This window comes from Staurois parvus, unplaced genomic scaffold, assembly GCF_062004578.1.
Source record: "Staurois parvus isolate SC_StPar_1 unplaced genomic scaffold, SC_StPar_1.0 ptg000860l, whole genome shotgun sequence".
NCBI classification, from domain to species: Eukaryota; Metazoa; Chordata; class Amphibia; order Anura; family Ranidae; genus Staurois; species Staurois parvus.
The window spans coordinates 177251-189548 of NW_028318656.1; the positions used below are offsets into that span (position 1 = coordinate 177251).

At 42.4% G+C, this 12298-nt stretch overlaps 1 protein-coding gene across 2 annotated transcripts in view; it reads left to right on the plus strand.

The window, feature by feature from the left end:
- The first annotated feature begins 446 nt into the window (after positions 1 to 446).
- Positions 447 to 12298, plus strand: part of LOC149443269 (uncharacterized) — a 28779-nt gene continuing 16927 nt past the window's right edge. The window contains exon 1 of one of the 2 annotated variants that reach the window (XM_089655647.1): positions 447 to 579. The gene's annotated coding sequence lies outside the window, so the exon portion shown is untranslated. The remainder of the gene's footprint in view (positions 580 to 12298) is intronic. The other variant, XM_089655646.1, reaches the window with a different exon arrangement.

Below are 12298 nucleotides of genomic sequence, written 5' to 3' on the forward strand. Positions count from 1 at the left end.
GTTTTATATAAAGAATTAGTAACCTAGGCAATTGTTTTATATAAAGAATTAATAACCTAGGCAATTGTTTTATATAAAGAATTAATAACCTAGGCAATTATTTTATATAAAGAATTAAAAATGAAGGCGATTCTAAAGAAAAGTAGATGATTTCTTTAAACCTCCTTGCATTTCATTTCAGTACACATTATCTTTGGCCGCGTTTTGTGCTGCGAATATTGCTGAGAATTGTGTATTCTGTGCAGGCAGCAGGCAGACAGGCAGACAGGCAGGCAGTTGTGGCCTAGCCTCCCCCTTGCGCTGTGTCTATCAGCAGTGCATTGTTGCAGGGAGCCGTACGCCAGGCTCAGGTTAATGGACACTTGTATTCATTCATTCAGGCAGGAGAGGCCAGGAAAACTACATCTCCCAGAATGCCTCAGTCAGGCAGGGCTTTTGTTCAGGAACTGGCTCCTAGGTTGGGTGGTTCTTCCTTTTCTGGCACATGCACAAGTCACTGTCCCCTGTGCCTCTGGAGACCCCCCCCAGACCCAGGAGCCCCACGTCCCCCTGTGAGTGCCTGAGGGGTGTGCAGGCCAGGTGAGGAGGGGGGATGCATGCAACGTGTGCAGAGGAGGGGGGCTGCAGATCCTGCAGGGGGGAGAGGTGGGGAGGGGGATTAACCAGTGCAGCTCCAGACATCAGTGCAAGGTGCCTGGAAGTGTCTGCCGGCAGCCTGCCTTGTTTCTATATACAATGTTGCTCTTTGTATTTGTTATTTGTACTGCAATAGTAACTAAGTATAAAGTGCAATGAGATGTGCAAAGTGTGCAAACCTGCGGCAGCCAATCAGCAGCCATCTCTTGTCCTGTGCATGAACCTGTTAGCAGACGTCTGCCGTGGTCACATGCTCACGCTTCTTTTTTTGGCGTACGGCTGGCAACTGTCCTTCATATCAATAATAAAATGAATAAAATGTCCCGGGGTTTCTCATTCCACTAATAGCCCCTTATTTTGCATGTCTTGTTCAGTTTGGGGCTCATTCACATCGGCAGAAAAAATGCTGCCTTTAGACACACGCAGTGCATAGTTTTGTGTGCATCTGTAGTAATTAATAAACCCGTAAAAGTCTGCGCTTTGCGTTTAGCCACGCAAAAAAAAAGTAGGACATGTCTGCACCCAGGGTTGCACAGATCTGTAGACTTTACACGTGTACGCACATAAACACGTCATCCTGAATGACACCTAAACGCTGTCTAAACGCATCTGATCACAAGTACCGTAGTTGCAGATTTTACGCAGGATCTGTCTTTCATGCAGGAAATACGCGTCTGAGGGCTCATTCACATGGGCAGAAAAAAAAAATGCTGTGTTTGGATGCATACAGCAGATAGTTTTGTACACATGTAAACCCAGCACTGAAGTAATCAATGAGCCCATACACACAGCTGCGTCTACCTATCAAAATGTGCGCTGTGTATATTTTTATATATATATGTGTGTGTGTGTGTATGTATATATATATATATATATATATATAAAATAAAAAGACTATTTTATATAGAGAATTAATAACCTAGGAAATTATTTTATATAAAGAATAAAAAAAACTGGAAGAATATTTTATATAAAGAGTTAATAACGTAAAAAATTATATAAAGAATAAAAAAAACTAGAAAAATATTTCACAGAAAGAGTTAATAAAGTACAAAATTATATAAAGAATAAAAAAAACTAGAAAAATATTTTATAGAAAGATAATAACCTACAAAATTATTTTATATAAAGAATTTAACAAACTAGAAGTATATTTTATATAAAGAGTTAATAGCGTAAAAAATTATTTTATATAAAGAATAAAAAAACTAGAAGAATATTTTATATAAAGAGTTAATAACATAAAAAAATATTTTATATAAAGAATAAAAAAAACTAGAAGAATATTTCATATAAAAAGTTAATAACCCAGGAAATTATTTTATATAAAGAATAGAAAAAACTAGAAGAATATTTTATATAGAAAGTTAATAACCTACAAAATTATGTTATATAAAGAATTTAAAAAACTAGAAGTATATTTTATATAAAGAGTTAATAACGTAAAAAATTATTTTATATAAAGAATAAAAAAAACTAGAAAAATATTTTATAGAAAGAGTAATAACGTAAAAAATTATTTTATATAAAGAATAAAAAAAAACTAGAAGAATATTTCATATAAAGAGTTAATAACCCAGGAAATTATTTTATATAAAGAATAGAAAAAACTAGAAGAATATTTTATATAGAAAGTTAATAACCTACAAAATTATATTATATAAAGAATTTAAAAAACTAGAAGTATATTTTATATAAAGAGTTAATAACGTAAAAATTATATAAAGAATAAAAAAACTAGAAAAATATTTTACAGAAAGAGTTAATAAAGTACAAAATTATATAAAGAATAAAAAAAAACTAGAAAAATATTTTATAGAAAGTTAATAACCTACAAAATTATTTTATATAAAGAATAAAAAAAACTAGAAAAATATTTTATATAAAGAGTTAATAACGTAAAAAATTATTTTATATAAAGAATAAAAAACCAGAAGAATATTTCATATGAAGAGTTAATAACCTGCAAAATTATTTTATATAAAGAATAAAAAAAACTAGAAGAATATTTCATATAAAGAGTTAACCTACAAAATTATTTTATATAAAGAATTTAAAAAACTAGAAGTATATTTTATATAAAGAGTTAATAACCTACAAACTTAATTTATATAAATAAAAAAAAATGTGTCCGCGCCCAGGGTTGCACAGATCTGTAGACTTTACACGTGTATGCACATAAACACGTCATCCTGAATGACCCCTAAACGCTGTCTAAACGCATCTGATGTACTGTAGTTTCAGATTTTACGCAGGATCTGTCTTTCATGCAGAAAATATGCTTCTACGGGCTCATTCACATGGGCAGAAAAAAAAATGCTGCGCTTGGATGCATACAGCAGATAGTTTTGTGCAGATGTAAACCCAGCACTGTAGTAATCAATGAGCCCATACACACAGCTGCGTCTACCTAGGAAGATGTGTGCTGTGTATATTATATATATATATATAGAATATAAAAAACCCATATTTTATACAGATAATTAATAACCTAGGAAATTATTGTATTTAGAATAAAGAATGAAAAAACACTAGAGGTATATGTTACATAAAGAGTTAATAACCTACTAAATTATTTTATATAAAGAATAAAAAATAACTAGAAGAATATTTTATATAAAGAGTTAATAACCCAGGAAATTATTTTATGTAAAGAATAAAAAAAACTAGAAGAATATTTTATATAAAGAATTAAAAACACTAGAAGAATATGTCATATAAAGAGTTAATAACTTAGGAAATTAGTTTATATAAAGAATTAAAAATACTAGAAGAATATTTCATATAAAGAGTTAATAACCTAGGAAATGTTTTTATATAAAGAATAAAAAACACTAGAAGAATATTTCATATAAAGTGTTAATAGTCTAGGAAATTAGTTTATATAAAGAATTAAAAATACTAGAAGAATAAAAAAAAACACAGCGTGGCCCCTCCCCCCAATCTATACACTTTAGGTTTGGTAGGAACTTTAGGAGGGACCCCACAGTAAAAAATAGAAAAAAAGCGTGGGGTTTCCCCTAAAAGCCATACCAGGCCCTTTAGGCCTGGTAGGACTTTTAGGAGGAACCCCAGAACTCCATCCCCATAAATGGGGGGGGGGGAGAGTGTGAGGTTCCCTCTAAAAGCCATACCAGTACCTTTAGGTCTGGTAGGACTTTTAAAAGGAACCCCAGAACTCCATCCCCGAAAACGGGGGGGAAGGGCATGGGGTTCCCCCTAAAAGCCGCACTAGTCCCTTTAGGCCTGGTAGGACTTTTAAGAGGAACCCCAGAACTCCATCCCCAAAAATGGAGGGGGGGGGGAGTGCGTGGGGTTTCACCTAAAAGCCGCACCAGTCTCTTTAGGCCTGGTAGGACTTTTAAAAGGAACCCCAGCACTCCATCTCTAAAAATGGGGGGGGGGATTGCGTGGGGCTCCGCTTAAAAGCCATACCAGTCCCTTTAGGCCTGGTAGGACTTTTAAGAGGCACCCCAGAACTCCATCCCCAAAAATGGGGGGGGGATGTGTAGGGTTCCGCTTAAAAGCCGTACCAGTCCCTTTAGGCCTGGTAGGACTTTTAGGGGAACCCTACCCTCAAAAAATGGGTGGAAAAAAGCATGGGATCCCCCTTACTTTCCTACCAGGAACCTTGATCCAAGCACAAGTCTGGCAGGCCAGGAAAGGTTGGGATGAGCGAGCGCCCCCCCCCCCCCGAACCATACCAGGCCACATGCCCTCAACATGGGGGAGGGGTGCTTTGTACACCTTGTACACATGTTGATGGGGACAAGAGCCTCTTCTCCATAATCCTGGGCTGTGGTTGTAGAGGTCTGCGGGGGATGACTTATTGGAATCTGGAAGCCCCCTTTAACAAGGGGGCCCCCAGATCATGGCTTCCCCATTGTGAATGAGTATGGGGCACATAGTACCCCTACCCATTCACCAAAAAAGTGTAAAATGTGAATAAAAACCCAACAACAGTCCTTTATTCAAAAAAAAGCCCAAAAAAGGTTCCATCATTGTAATCCGTCGTCAATCATGGCATCCAGCGTTGTCACAATTAAAAAAAAAAAAAACATGTCCGCACCTGCTGAGCACTCGCTGCTATCTAACATTTGCCAGTCAGACATAGACAATTGGGCGGAGCAAGCGATGACATCCACCCAATTGTGCTGTGATTGCCCAAAGCAATTGCATTGCTTTGACCAATCACAATGCACTGTCAGAGCGCAGTCAAACTTTAAGGACATGACTACAAAAAAGTATGTGTGTAAATTCGGCATTTTTCTGCCCATGTGAATGAGCCCTAAATGCAGGTAGATGCAGGTAAAGGGTCAATGAGCTCTAGATCTGCCAGCAGGAACCCTTCTTTCATGCAACAAATACTCATCTGCACTGCATTAGATTCATTGGAGCATATGTGAGGTATTGGGGCTCTTTTACACCCCGGATGTCTCATTAAAGAGAACCGGTCACCAAAAAAAATCATTACATACAAGACTGGTGTCCTCTATGCGATGACAAAAAAAGTTAGTGTTACTAAACCCACAACAGTACAATCAGTCTGTAGATGCAGTAAAGCATTCTTGTTATACTCACTGTGGAACCTAAGGGGTTAATCCTCTGCATTGTGTAAAAAGGCTGTTTTATCCTGTCTTCTCTGATCCTCCCCTTCTTCCACTGCCCCCCTCTTATCTCCTGATAAGACATATGTATGGAGTCTCTCTGCACATGCTCAGTTTGCTGTGCATTGCTAGGGAGGTTTTTTTTTTCTTGGGGGGTGCATGTGATCAGCACAGGGCGAATCAGCACTATCCAGACAAAGGTCAGAGGTGCTGCATCCTCCTAGAGCAGAAAGAAAACTCCTGCAAGCTTTAACCAGTGCTCTGCTGGACACTGATAGAAGTCATATGACTGCTATATACTGCTGATGAGAAAAGGTATTTAGCAGCTTATATTTACTAAAATAATTGTATATCCATGTTCTGTGTACTGTGGTAGGCTGGATATAGTGAATGCAGGGTCCAGGGAGAACGGATATAGTGAATGCAGGGTCCGGGGAGAGCAGATATAATGAATGCAAGGTCCGGGGAGACCAGATATAGTGAAGGCAGGGTCTGGGGAGACCGGATATAGTGAATGCAGGGTCCTGGGAGACCGGATATAGTGAATGCAGGGTCCGGGGAGACTAGGTATAATGAATGCAGGGTGTGGGGAAACCAGATATAATGAATGCAGGGTCTGGGGAGACCAGATATAGTGAATGCAGGGTCCGTGGAGAGCGGATATAGTGAATGCAGGGTCCGGGGAGACCAGATATAGTGAATGCAGGGTCCGGGGAGACCAGATATAGTGAATGCAGGGTCCGGGGAGACCAGATATAGTGAATGCAGGGTCCGTGGAGAGCGGATATAGTGAATGCAGGGTCCGGGGAGACCGGATATAGTGAATGCAGGGTCCGGGGAGAGCAGATATAGTGAATGCAGGGTCCGGGGAGAGTGGATATAGTGAATGCAGGGTCTGGGGAGAGCGAATATAGTGAATGCAGGGTCCAGGAAGACCAGATATAGTGAATGCAGAGTCGAGGGAGACCAGATATAGTGAATGCAGAGTCGAGGGAGACCAGATATAGTGAATGCAGAGTCCGGGGAGAGCAGATATAGTGAATGCAGGGTCCGGGGAGAGCAGATATAGTGAATGCAGGATCTGGGGAGACTAGATATAATGAATACAGGGTCCGGGGAGACTAGATATAATGAATGCAGGGTGTGGGGAGACCAGATATAGTGAATGCAGGGTCCGGGGAGACCGGATATAGTGAATGCAGGGTCTGTTCCCTGTTTTGCCCTAAGCATACACTGTGCATTTGTTCACCGCATTTGGGGTACCATGAATAATTAATAGCAGCACAAGCGCATTTATCATGTGTTCTAGGAATGCTCATGGTAGTAGGAGGAGTTCTGACAGTGAGTCAAGAGAACAGGACTGGGACTCCAAGACTGCCCCCCCTCCAATGGGACTTAATGGGGCCTATTCTACAGATATGTATTGTTTCTAGTGATTGGTTTTCCTTTGCTGAGGAATACATGGAGAGGCCCTGGTGCTCTCCATGAGGGAGTTGGAGACAGGACATAGAATGCCCGACCTGAGAAAGTGCAGACGACTGCTACCATAATTAGTAAGAAGTTGTATTCCCTGAAGTTCTCAACCTTGACACTGCCTACATTAAAGATGTATTCCCTGAAGTTGTCAATCTTGACGTTGTCTACCTTGACGTTGCCTACATTGAAGATGTATTCCCTGAAGTTGTCAATCTTGACGTTGTCTACCTTGACACTGCATACATTAAAGATGTATTCCCTGAAGTTGTCAATCTTGACGTTGTCTACCTTGACGTTGCCTACATTGAAGATGTATTCCCTGAAGTTGTCAACCTTGACGTTATCAACCTTGACGTTGTCTACCTTGATGTTGTCTACATTGAAACTGTATGCCCTGAAGTTGTCTGCCTTGAAATTGTCTACTTTGAAGTTGTATGCCCTGAAGTTGTCTACATTGAAGTTGTATGCCTGAAGTTTTCAACCTTGGCGTTGTCTACCTTGGAGTGATGTGCCCTAAAATTATCTACCTTGAAGTTGTATGCCCTGAAGTTGTCTACCTTGAAGTTGTATGCCCTGAAGTTGTCTACCTTGAAGTTGTATGTCCTGAAGTTGTCTACCTTGAAGTTGTATGTCCTGAAGTTGTCTACCTTAAAGTTGTCTACTCTGAAGTTGTATGCCCTGAACTTGCCTACCTTGAAGTGATGTGCCCTGAAATTGTCTACCTTGAAGTTGTATGCCCTGAAGTTGTGTACCTTGAAGTTGTATGCCCTTGAAGCAGGGGCAGACTGACAACTCATGGGACCCCCAGGCAATAGGGGATCATGGGGCCCCTGTGTCCTTGCCCACACTTAAAAAAGCCTATGAAATAGGTACCAGGGGCATTTCATGGTGCCCCCTATTGACCCCGGGCCCACGGGCAGTGCTCGAATGGTCAGTCCGCCCCTGCTTTGAAGTTGTATGCCCTGAAGTTGTCTACCTTGAAGTTGTATGCTCTGAAGTTGTCTACCTTGAAGTTGTCTACACTGAAGTTGTATGCCCTGAACTTGCCTGCATTGAAGTGATGTGCCCTGACATTTTCTACCTTGAAGTTGTATGCCCTGAAGTTGTCTACTTTGAGCCTGGGTTCTCACTGATGCGGTGCGGAATTTGCACTGCTTTATGTGCGAGTTTAGCACCGCATCATAATCGCACCCTGTTCATGCAAACCGCTGCATGTGTGTATGTTAAGTTAACAACACCCCGAAATTGGTTCGCGAAACGGGGTGTGATGTGCAGAATCGGATTGCATGGGTGTGAATACTATGCGATCCGATTTTAGTGCAGACAAAAAAAAAGGACTTGCACTATTTTAGTGCAGATGCGGTGCAATCTGAGCCATACAAAATGTATGGCTCAAATTGCACTGAACAAAAATCGCATGTGATTTGCACAGGAATGCAGTGCGGTTCGGTTCCTGTGCAAATCACATATGATGTGCCGCACCGCATCAGTGTGAACCCGGGCTAAAGTTGTATGCCCTGAAGTTGTCTACCTTGAACTTGTCTACAATGAAGTTGTATGCCCTGAAGTTGTCTACACTGAAGTTGTATGCCCTGAACTTGTCTACACTGAAGTTGTATGCCCTGAAGTTGTGTACACTGAAGTTGTATGCCCTGAAACTGTCTACCATAATGTTGTCTACACTGAAGTTGTATGCCCTGAAACTGTCTACCATGATGTTGTCTACACTGAAATTGTATGCCCTGAAGTTGTCTACACTGAAGTTGTATGCCCTGAAGTTGTCTACACTGAAGTCGTATGCCCTGAAACTGTCTACCATGACGTTGTCTACACTGAAGTTGTATGCCCTGAAGTTGTCTACACTGAAGTTGTATGCCTTGAAGTTGTCTACACTGAAGTTGTATGCCCTGAAGTTGTCTACACTGAGGTTGTATGCCCTGAAGTTGTCTACACTGAGGTTGTATGCCCTGAAGTTGTCTACACTGAAGTTGTATGCTCTGAAGTTGTCTACACTGAAGTTGTATGCCCTGAAGTTATCTACACTGAAGTTGTATGCCCTGAAACTGTCTACCATGATGTTGTCTACATTGAAGTTGTATGCCCTGAAGTTGTCTAACTTAAAGATGTATGCTCTGAAGTTGTCCACTTTAAAGTTGTCTCCCCTGAAGTTGTCTCCCCTGAAGTTGTCTCCCCTGAAGTTGTATGCCTTGAAGTTGTATGCCCTAAAGTTGTCTACCTGGAAGTTGTATACCTTGACTTTGTCTTCTTTGAAGTTGTCTACATTGAAGTTGTATGCCCTGAAGTTGTCTACCTTGATGATGTATACCTTGACATTGTCTACTTTCAAGTTGTATGCCCCCAAAGTTGTTTACCTTGATGTTGTATACCTTGACATTGTCTACTTTGAAGTTGTATGGCCAGAAGTTGTCTACCTTGATGTTATCTACACTGAAGCTGTATGCCCTGAAGTTGTCTACATTGAAGTTGTATGCCCTGAAGTTGTCTACCTTGACGTTGTCTACTTTAAAGTTGTATGCCCTGAAGTTGTCTACTTTGTACTAGTAATATTTTAAATGCTATTGGACTCACCACTTCTTGCTACCAAAGGCCTATCTTTGGAACTGATACCTGGCATGACTGGCATGGTGATGCACTTGTGCTGGTGAATGTGCATTGTTTGCTCCCTTTGGGAGCAGAGACTCACACTAACATGAAATTAGGGCAAGAGTCCTGTTAGTGGTATCTAGAATGAAACATTATGCCCAAATTAATTTGGCCCTGTCTAGATGCTGATCATTTTTAATGGCTTAATGCTGACTTTCTTGATCTGTGTGCATGTTCCAGGTCAGTTACTGAATAAGTATAAAAGGCATTGCAGGCCAGGATATTGGCACACTTAGAAGTGGATCAGCAATGACAGGACATTCACTTCTCTTAATACTTCCTGTTGTTGTCCATCCTGGGCAAAGTGATACGTTCTCTTGAAGGGACAAACTCTTACCCGCTTGTACTTACCTTTGCCATTTTTCCCAGCCACTCCCTTGCTGTGTCAGAGCCATCAGTAAATGTACTAGGAGCATGTGGGGGAGGGAAGGATGAGATTTAATCCTTTGTAAGCTCTGGCACAGACTGTCATGGAGCCTACAAAGGGTTTGGGCTCCCAGCTCTGCCGAGGAAATTGAGTATCATTGGTTGGGGGTTACTTGCTCCATCAGGAGATGCCCCAAATTTCCAGGTATTGGAAGCATGTAGGAGTGGGAAGGAAAACATTACCCTTTTGTAAGCTCTGACGCAGACTGACTTGGAGCCTATGCAAGGTTTGAGTTCCTGACTGAAGAGGAAGTTGAGTATTAGTGGTTGGGGTGGTTACTTCCTCGAGATCCTGTCATTTTGTCCAGTCTCTTTAACCCTACCCCCGGTTTGGATTGTGTTACCACTCCGCAAACACTCCTCAACCGCGTCGCAACCGCCGGCCGGGCGTTTGCGGAGCGGCACCATAGACTAGAATAGGAGGTTTCAACACCTCCTGACTCGACCGGAGGCGTCTGTTTTGCCACGCCGCTATCGCTCCCGTTAGAACAGCACGATGTGCTGCAATGGCCAGAATTGTCCGAGGCATTTGGGAAGCGGTAAATACGCTTCCCAAACGCTTTTCTGCCTCTTGAAAACAAGGCTAGTGTGAACGTAGCCTTTTGCCGCTGCACATTCTGTATATGTTAGGTAGTAAAGGCCATCTTATCTCCAAATAAATATAACTGGCAGTCCTCTGCAAAAGAAGAGGGATTATACTAACTCTAGTGGCCATGTCTCCTACCTTCCCCTTCATTCCAGCACTGCAGCTTCCATCTGACTCTTTGGTATTTGAACCCTTCTCAAAGTTTTGGATGCCACCACACATCGTGGTTCCATCTTCCAACACTTACACTGGCTGCAGTAGTCTAGTGACACTGAAACTTGTGTGGTGGTGATCAGCAACACTCTTACTGGATTACACTGGTCTAGTGTCACTGGGACTGGTGTGGTGGCGATCGGGAATACTCTTGTTGGATTACACTGGTCTAGTGACATTGGGACTGGTGTGGTGGTGATCGGGAACACACTTACTGGATTACACTGGTCTGATGACACTGGGACTGGTGTGGTGATGATCGGGGACACTGTTACTGGATCACACTAGTCTAGTGACACTGGGACTGGTGTGGTGTTGATCAGGAACACCATTACTGGATTACACTGATCTGGTGACACTGGGACTGATGGGGTGGTAATCAGGAACACTCTTACTGGATTACACTGGTCTGGGGACACTGGGACTGGTGGGGCGGTAATCAGGAACACTCTTACTGGATTACACTGATCTGTTGACACTGGGACTGGTGGGGTGGTAATCAGGAACACTCTTACTGGATTACACTGGTCTGATGACACTGGGACTGGTGTGGTGGTGATCGGGGACACTGTTACTGGATCACACTAGTCTAGTGACACTGGGACTGGTGTGGTGTTGATCAGGAACACCATTACTGGATTACACCGATCTGGTGACACTGGGACTGGTGGGGTGGTAATCAGGAACACTCTTACTAGATTACACTGGTCTGATGACACTAGGACTGGTGTGGTGTTGATCGGGGACACTGTTGCTGGATCACACTAGTGTAGTGACACTGGGACTGGTGTGGTGGCGATCGAGAACGCTCTTACTAGATTACACTGGTCTGGGGACACTGGGACTGGTGTGGTGGTGATCGAGAACGCTCTTACTGGATCACATTGGTCTAGTGACACTGGGACTGGTGTGGTGTCGATCAGGAACACCATTACTGGATTACACTGATCTGTTGACACTGAGACTGATGTGGTGGTGATCGGGGACACTGTTACTGGATCACACTAGTCTAGTGACACTGGGACCAGTGCGGTGGCGATTGAGAACACTCTTACTGGATTACACTGATCTGGTGACACTGGGACTGGTGTGGTGGTGATCGGGAACACTTACTTGATTACACTGGTCTGATGACACTAGGACTGGTGTGGTGGTGATCACGAACACTCTTATTGGATTATACTGGGCTAGTGACACTGGGACTGGTGGGGTGGTAATCAGGAACACTCTTTCTGGATCACACTGGTCTAGTGAAACTAGGACTGGTGTGGCGGTGAGTGGGGACACTGTTACTGGATCACACTGGTCTGGTAACACTGGGACTGGTGTGGTGGCAATCAGGAACACTACTATTGGATCACACTGGTCTGGTGACACTGGGACTCATATGCGATGAACACTTGCTGGCCAGGGCCATCTTTAAGGAGGGACAAAAGGGGCAAGTGCCCTGGGGCCCAGTCATTGTTGTGAGGCCCAAAGCAACTGTCCCATACTTGCCAACTTCAGTGGTTTACTTTCCCTTTGTCCCTGGAAGTCTTTGTCCCAGATATCTCAGTGTGAAGTGCTGTCACTTATGCTGCCCAGCTCTGTCCTATTTCCATGTATAGATGACTCCTGTGTGCAGAGCCTGTCAGCATTCATATGCAAATAGCTGCAGCAGTGTGACATTCATATGTATATTATGCCCCCC